Source organism: Epinephelus lanceolatus, chromosome 9 (genome assembly GCF_041903045.1).
Source record: "Epinephelus lanceolatus isolate andai-2023 chromosome 9, ASM4190304v1, whole genome shotgun sequence".
In the NCBI taxonomy this organism is placed as follows: Eukaryota; Metazoa; Chordata; class Actinopteri; order Perciformes; family Serranidae; genus Epinephelus; species Epinephelus lanceolatus.
The window spans coordinates 11,518,887-11,526,484 of NC_135742.1; positions in this window are offsets into that span (position 1 = coordinate 11,518,887).

The window sequence follows — 7,598 nt, forward strand, 5'->3', positions numbered from 1 at the left end:
AGAAAAGCTGCTGGAAAAGCGGCAACAGGTTGCTAAAAGACTGCACAAAGTTTGATGGCGCAAAAGCCGCTGGAATAGTGGAAATGGGTGCCTTAAAAACACCCATGTTCTGCGCCACAAATCTCAGTTAAAAAGTGCAACAAGTGGCTAATAAACACCAAATTTGATGGTGCAAAAGCTGCTGGAAAAGTTGTGACAGGTCACTAAAAAACACAATGTTCGACAGCGCAATGTTCGACACTAAAAAACACCCATATTTGGCAAATGCCTTTTGGGAAAGCAGCCAGCAGTTGCTAAAAAACTCCGCTGGAAAAGGCTGTGAGAGGTCACTAAAAATCACAATGTTCAGTGCCGCAAAAACTGCTGGAAAAGAGGCAATGCGTCACTACAAAACACCTATATTTGGCGGCATGAATGCCTCTGGAAAAGCAGCCACCAGTTGCTAAAAACACCCACGTTCAACTGTATAAATGCTGCTGGAAAAAGGGCTACATCCACGTTTAGCAGCACAACAGCCACTGGAAAATGTTGTGATAGATGACTAAAAACCACAATGTGTGATGGCGTAAAAGCTGCTGGAAAAGCTGCAATGGGTCACTAAAAAACACCCACATTCAACTGTATAACAGCTGCAGGAAAAAGGGGCAATACCCACGTTCAGTGGCACAAAAACCGCTGGAAAAGCGGCCACAAGTTGTTAAAAATACCTGATGCTGTTTATTGGTCTTGAACAGTGGTCTGCAGCTTGGCAGGTGTCCCACCTACACTGTAGGTGCTGCACCATCCACTGTCCCCTCGTCCTCCCAATGACAAGGTCTGCTCATGTTCTACGCCACTTTAGAAATATGGATACGATACATATGACAAATACAAATGCAACGTACGCATGGTTTGCAGAAATGTACATTGCCAACAAGTATTTTAGTGTCTTTCAGCTCATTGTTTTGGTTTGACAGTCTGTGATTTCACTGTGTTGCTTCACTGTCACTGCTCTCATCATCGTCACTTTGAGCCAGAGCAGGCAGCTGATTCTGGCAAAGCTCAAAGAGATGGCTGTGCGTTACCTGTTTTTGGTTCACGTTGGTAACAAAGGTCTGTTCACTTCACAGTTTCATTGACATTACACATTGACAGACATCTAGATAACCATATAATATTTCATGATATTAAGAGAAATTCCTCTCTGTTTCCTCTGTCCAAATTACAGTTTGAGCTCAGTGTTGATTGCTACTCAATAAACAAGAAGAAGCACTCAGAAGTGCAGGGATTACTTAAGTTAGTTTTTGGAGCTTCATAAGAAGTTTTTGCCCCGAGCCATTTCAGAGCCAGAGTGTCAGAGTGGAATCCAGTGCTTGAATGTTTTGCAAGGTATTCAGATGAGATGAGAAACAAACCGACCAGATCTGAACCGTGGACAATGTGATTGCTGTGAGATAGGCGGTGGGGAGTGTCTGCAGCACAGAAGAGGAGATAAGGTGAGGAGAGCGATCTCACCAGAGGCGAGCGGTTTGCACTCAACTCAGCTGAAAGTGAATGGCTGATCTGTGTTTCCACACGCATACACCTTGTTTAAAACCCCCGGTTCTTCACCTTCAAAGGCTTTCCGAACTCAAGAACCACAAAGGAGTCTTTTGAAGCAGTATCTCCTGGTGTTTCAATGGGACAGCCGAGCGCCCAAAAATCCCTCTTAACTTGCAGATCCACCCACAGCCTGCCGCTTCACAGATGTTTCATTAAAACTGGACCTCTCTTTTTCCATGGGGATGATGCACCTCGGCACTGGGGAAATGTAGTAAACATTCCTGATATTTGTTTTTGTGTGCCATTTGACTTTGGGGATGCAAACAAGATATCAATTTGCATTCACAGACTCTCCCATTTTTGAAAAAAACTGTAGGAATATCAAGACCTTGCTTAGTTTGAAATAAGTTTCCCTTACAAACACTGGAATAAAAAGATTGGTTTGTTTGGGCACCCTCCCATTCTTGAAAATTCAATAAAGAAAGTTTGAGTTGCATTAGTGACCCCCGCGAGCCACAGAATAATACATTGACATCTATAGCAGTTCAGACTTTTGCACAACCTTTACCAATAGCTGGATTGTGAATGTGTTTTGCTAGCAAACAAAAGAAACCCACAATGCACTTTGGCAATTCTGCCTTATCTGAATTATGAAAACAGATAACTGAAAAAAACTGCCACTTCCTGTTAATCCTGGAATATACCATAACATGATAATGGGCTACTACACATGATTGCTACACAACAGTAAACATATTTGATTGGTGCAGTGTACCAGATCAAATCCAATATAATTTAGCGGAAAACATGTGACAAGAGGTTCAGCAAAAGGCAATTGATAAGGGGATTACTTGACAACTGCTTTTTGGTGGGCCGATTACCCATTCTGAGAAGTCAAAGGGATTTGAAGATACAGCAGCTCTCGTCTCTGGTCTGCACAAACACATACAGCCATGTGTGCACAAACACACAGACATGCTGTGTCTAAATGCAGCGGCCTTTGCCTCATATTGCTGAGGAGAGCAGAGATTCCCCCAGAAATCTCTCAGCAGAGCCTATATCAAAAGCTTAGAGGAGCAGCTCGCCTGCTGCAGCAGGGATCACCCCTGGGAATTCTCCCCACAAACATGTAGCCGAGAAGAAAGGCAGTTATCGTCAAAGCATGGTTTGATTTGACTCATAATTACATTCAATGAGGAAAAAACAAAGCAATCTGGAGTGCTTGACACATCATAAGCATAGTAAAGGACTGTTTTCTCATTGAAGTTAAAGATCAGATGTTAACATTAAAGGCACAGTTCACCCCAAAATCAAAAATACACATTCTCCCTTTTGCTGTTGGTGTGCGTTGCTGAGTGTCGGAGATATCGGCCATAGAGATATCTGCCTTCTCTCTAATATAATGAAACTAGATGGCACCCAGCTTGTGGTGCTCTAAGCGCAAAAAATACATTTAGAAAACTCAACAGCAATGCGTCTTTCCAGAAATCATGACCCAGTTATTCAAGGTAATCCACTGACCTCGTTGTGAGCAGTTTCATATAGGAACTACTTTCTTTCTACCGAACTACAACCGACAACTGTAATACTGTGCAGAAGGAAGCGTGCATCTACTGCTAGCTTACCTAGCACAACTGAGCTAGCTAACGTTACAACTCAGCTGAGGAGGACACCATTAATGTCTACATCTCACGCTGTTGCAACCACAAGCCTAAGTCCAAGTCTAGTCCATGATGAGTAGATGCTACAGATGTTTAAAGAGAACTTGATATAGCTTTGATGGCAGAACCCCGTTCATTCCTACATAAGCTGCTCAGTGGTGCATGAAGCCAAAAAAGTTCAACTGCTGCCTGTAAAAAAAACTGGATGGGCTTAAAATGATTAAATCATGTGGCTCTTCTAGACTTTCAAAATGTTAGGGACCAAATGGATCAAATTCTGATCGTAAAACAAGTCATTATGAGGGTGTTATGACGCTCAAAATATCCACAGATTTATGGATGACTCTTTGACAATGTAAGTCTATGGGAAAATGTATTTTTGGGCCAAATGGCTTCACATGACAAACTTGGAAGTTGTCATTCCACTGTTTGGCCACAACGAAAATTGGCTTCAAAGCCTGGCGCACTCCCTGAGAGGCACGTAGATGCATGCTTACTTGTGTGTGGTAATACAGTTGGTGGGTGTAGTTTGGTAGAAAGAAAACAGCTCTTACATGAAACTACCCACACCATGTCTGTGGGTCATCATGAGCAACCGTATCATGACTAAATGCTTCTTTTTAGCCCTTTGAGCACCACAAGCCAATCTAGTTCCATCATGTTGGAGAGAAGGCAAACATCTCTACAACCGGTATCTCCAGCACTCAGCGATTCACACTAGAAAAATATGTATTTTTGATTTTGGGGTGAACTGTCCCTTTAAGCAGGAAAAGGAGACAGTAGTTGAGAAAATGGATGAACGCTTACTTGCATGTTTGAAACGCAAAAAGGAAAAGTGTTTGTCTTCTGCTGCCAGCGTCTATTCTCCAATATGTTTGTTGTATCCTCTCACATTAGCATTAGCATATGGGGCACACCAGGTGTTGTGTTGTTGTCATCAATAGCAGACAGCGTAAATCGCAGATTGCTACTGTGCTCTTGATCTTTGTGAACACTGTCACATCCCTCTGTCTACACGAATCACAGTGTCACCACGTCGCAATGAGTGGGTTCAGACTGAAACACCATTTCAAAATATGCACACTCAAAACTAAGCAAAGAAAGGCAGAGAGTAACAGGTTTCAAAGTAGGCTGTACTTCAAGAGCTTTATAGGGAGGCAAGACACAGTTAGGTAAAGAGATGAAGCAAACAACATAAAAACACGGATTAAGGGCGGGAAGAAAGCCTAATAGTGGTAGATTATAATGGCTTTACTACCTGGTGAGAAACAAGTACACACAGCAGGCTTGAGGTACCTGTGGGATGACGGGACTGACACTCCACGGTTGAGTCACACAGGAGCTGAGCGAAGGGGCGAGGATCATAAAGACTGCTGCATGGATGTGAGTAGAAAAAGAGCTCAGCTCCAGTGAGTCATCCTCCATCGGTTTAGACTTTTGTCAATCAGACCTTTTATTGGCTACTGTGTGTATCCACAGAGAAAATCTCTGTGTAGTTCGCTGGTGTTTGTACTCCATCGGCGAAAGACAAATAGTCTATAATGAGGATTTCTTTTCTCCATTAGTTTTCTGTCTGGAGAATTGTGTTTCAGTGGCCCACCAACATTACAGTCTTAATGCAATTAAGAGAACATTATGATTAAGACACGGGTCATGAGAACACATTAATCTTATTATGATATTTACGTTAAGGCCATATGGAGATGATTAATATGGCAATTAGGACATGCACTATTAGTCACGTTGTTGCAGGCTTATTATGACACCTTAATCCAGGTAAAATTGCTCTCAAGTGATTTTCCGAGTCACAACACTTGCCCAATATGCCTAGAATAATTTGATTTTTCCCCGGCTCTACACATGCAGTCTTCATGAAATGAGTCTTAATTTGGGTTGCAAGAAAACAACATCACTAAAAGGAGGATTTGCAATGATATAAGAAGTGAAACACATAATAAGCCCAAATAAATGCATGTGTATTTGCTCTCTTGTCTTCTACAAGAATATTAAACACTAAATATTGAGCTACAGCCAGCACCTAGTTAGCTTAGCTTAGCTTTAAGAATTGAAACAAGGGGATACAGCTAGCTTGGGTCAGTTCAACAATAACAAGTTTGTATGGATTAAACAAATGAGATTTTAAGTAGAGGTGCTGGTCAGTAGGTTTTCTTACCTTGGGGCAGAGCCACGTTCACTATTTTCACCTCTTTCCAGTCAATATTCTAAGCTAAGCTAGCCAGATGCAGTGGGCAGATGCGAGAGTGGTATCAGTCATCTCATGTGACTTTCAATAAAAATTGAAGAAATTAATTCTTCAAAATGTAAAACAAGTGCGATAACTTAAACTAGAATTACTGCCTCGCAGTTGTATGCCTTCACGAACCAGTCCAAGTACAGCACAGAAGAATCAGCACAGTTTCACGATGAACACCCAAGATTGGTGTCACCAATTCAGTACCTGACCAAATGTCTCCCCCCTTCGGTTCATGAGTTATAGCGTTGAATAATGGTCAGAAAAGTGTTTCTGCAAAACACTGATGTCACACTGAAGTTTACTTTTTGGATATAAAATGTTGTCATGTCATCATTTGATTCTATCAGGCATTTGTGTGAAATGTTGTCATAATTAGCATGTGAATTGTTTAGTTGTGGCCAAAAACATATTCTGTGAGGTCACACTGACCTTGATCTTTGACTTTCGACCACCAAAATCTAAACTGTGTATCCCTGAGTCCAAGTGGATGTTTGTGCCAAATTTAAGGGAATTCCCTCAAGGCGTTCTTTAGATATGACGTCCACGAAAATGTAAGGGATGCGTGGTTAGTGTCCTTTGATGAGCAAAATTTAATCCATCCTTGAGTCTAAGTGGATGTTTGTGCTAAATATGAGCAATTTCCCCTCATGGTGTTATTGAGATATCGCTATCACAACGAGACAGACGTGAGGTCACAGTGACCTTGATCACTGACCACCAAAATCTTTTGAATCAATTGAACGTTTATGCCAAATCTGAAGAAATTCACGAGGCATTCACGTTCATCAGAATGGGACGGATGCAAGGTCACAGTGACTCTGACCTTTGACAAGCAAAATCTAATAATTTCATCATTAAGCCCAAGATGACGTTTGTGCCAATTTTCAGGAAATTCCCTCACAATGTTCTTAAGATATTGCGTTCTCAACAATGGGACAGCTGCATGTCACAATGACCTTGACTATTGACCACCAAAATCTAATCAGTCCATCCTTGAGTCTAAGTGGATGGTTGTGATGAATTTTAGAAAATTCCCTAATGGTGTTCTTAAGCTATTGCTATCATGACAATGAGACAGATATGAGGTCACAGTGACCTTGACCTTTGACCATCAATATCTAATCAGCTCATCTTTGAATCCAGGAGGATGTTTATGCTGGTTTGAGCTAAATTTGAGGAATTTACCTCAAGGAGCTCTTGAGATACTGCATTCACAAAAATGGGATGGATGGACAGAAGGATGGACAACCCAAACACACAACGCCTCTGGCCACGGCTGTCGCCACCACGGAGGCACAGCTAATAGGAATTCTATCAACTGGGTCATGTAGGCCTGCACAGAATGTTTGAACTAACCCAGTGCACCATGACCAGTGTGGTGATCGTATGTGCCTAGTTTATTTTCCCATCCAAGTCAATTTCACAGCCCAGCTGTATGTAGTGAGGTTTTTTCCCTTTTGTCTCTTTCAAACTCAATTTTAAAGGGTTCTGGGAGACGGCAGTGGCCTCAGTGTTGGTCGATCACATTTTCTCATTAATTCAAAGGCGCCGTAGATGCCTTCCGATTACGACATGAATAATAAATAGGCCTGTTAGTCTCCTTGTGGTGGGAGAAGCCCTGTTTAATTCAATGTCTATCCGTGTGTATTAAGGAAACTGCTTCTCCACGGCAAAAAAACGAAACAGCCTGAGACACATGACATTGTTGTTCCAGACTTAATAAACAACCAGTCAGGATGTGTTACAGTGGGGTGTAGGGCATAGAAAAACAGTGTGAGTGTTAACCACTAATACACACACAGTGGTTAAGGCTGTGATGCTGGTGTGTCTCAAATAACATTTCTCATATGATATATGATCTGAGTTCACTTACTGCCATCAGATAAAGTGACACCACCCCTTATTTCAGTGTGATCACACCTGTATCAGTGTCTGGGATCGAAAGCCTCGATGTGACTGGAGCTCTAATATGCAAACACGATTATAGATTATGACATTCCTTCTTACAGGTGTTAAAAAAACAACTTAAATGAGGGATGAATTTACATTTTGATGCACCTGTCAGTGTGCTGCAGACATAAGTGCACAGGGTCAATGTACATCAATTTATGAACTCGAACTTTACACAGATCATAGATCTTCGGCTCATCAAGTAATCGTCA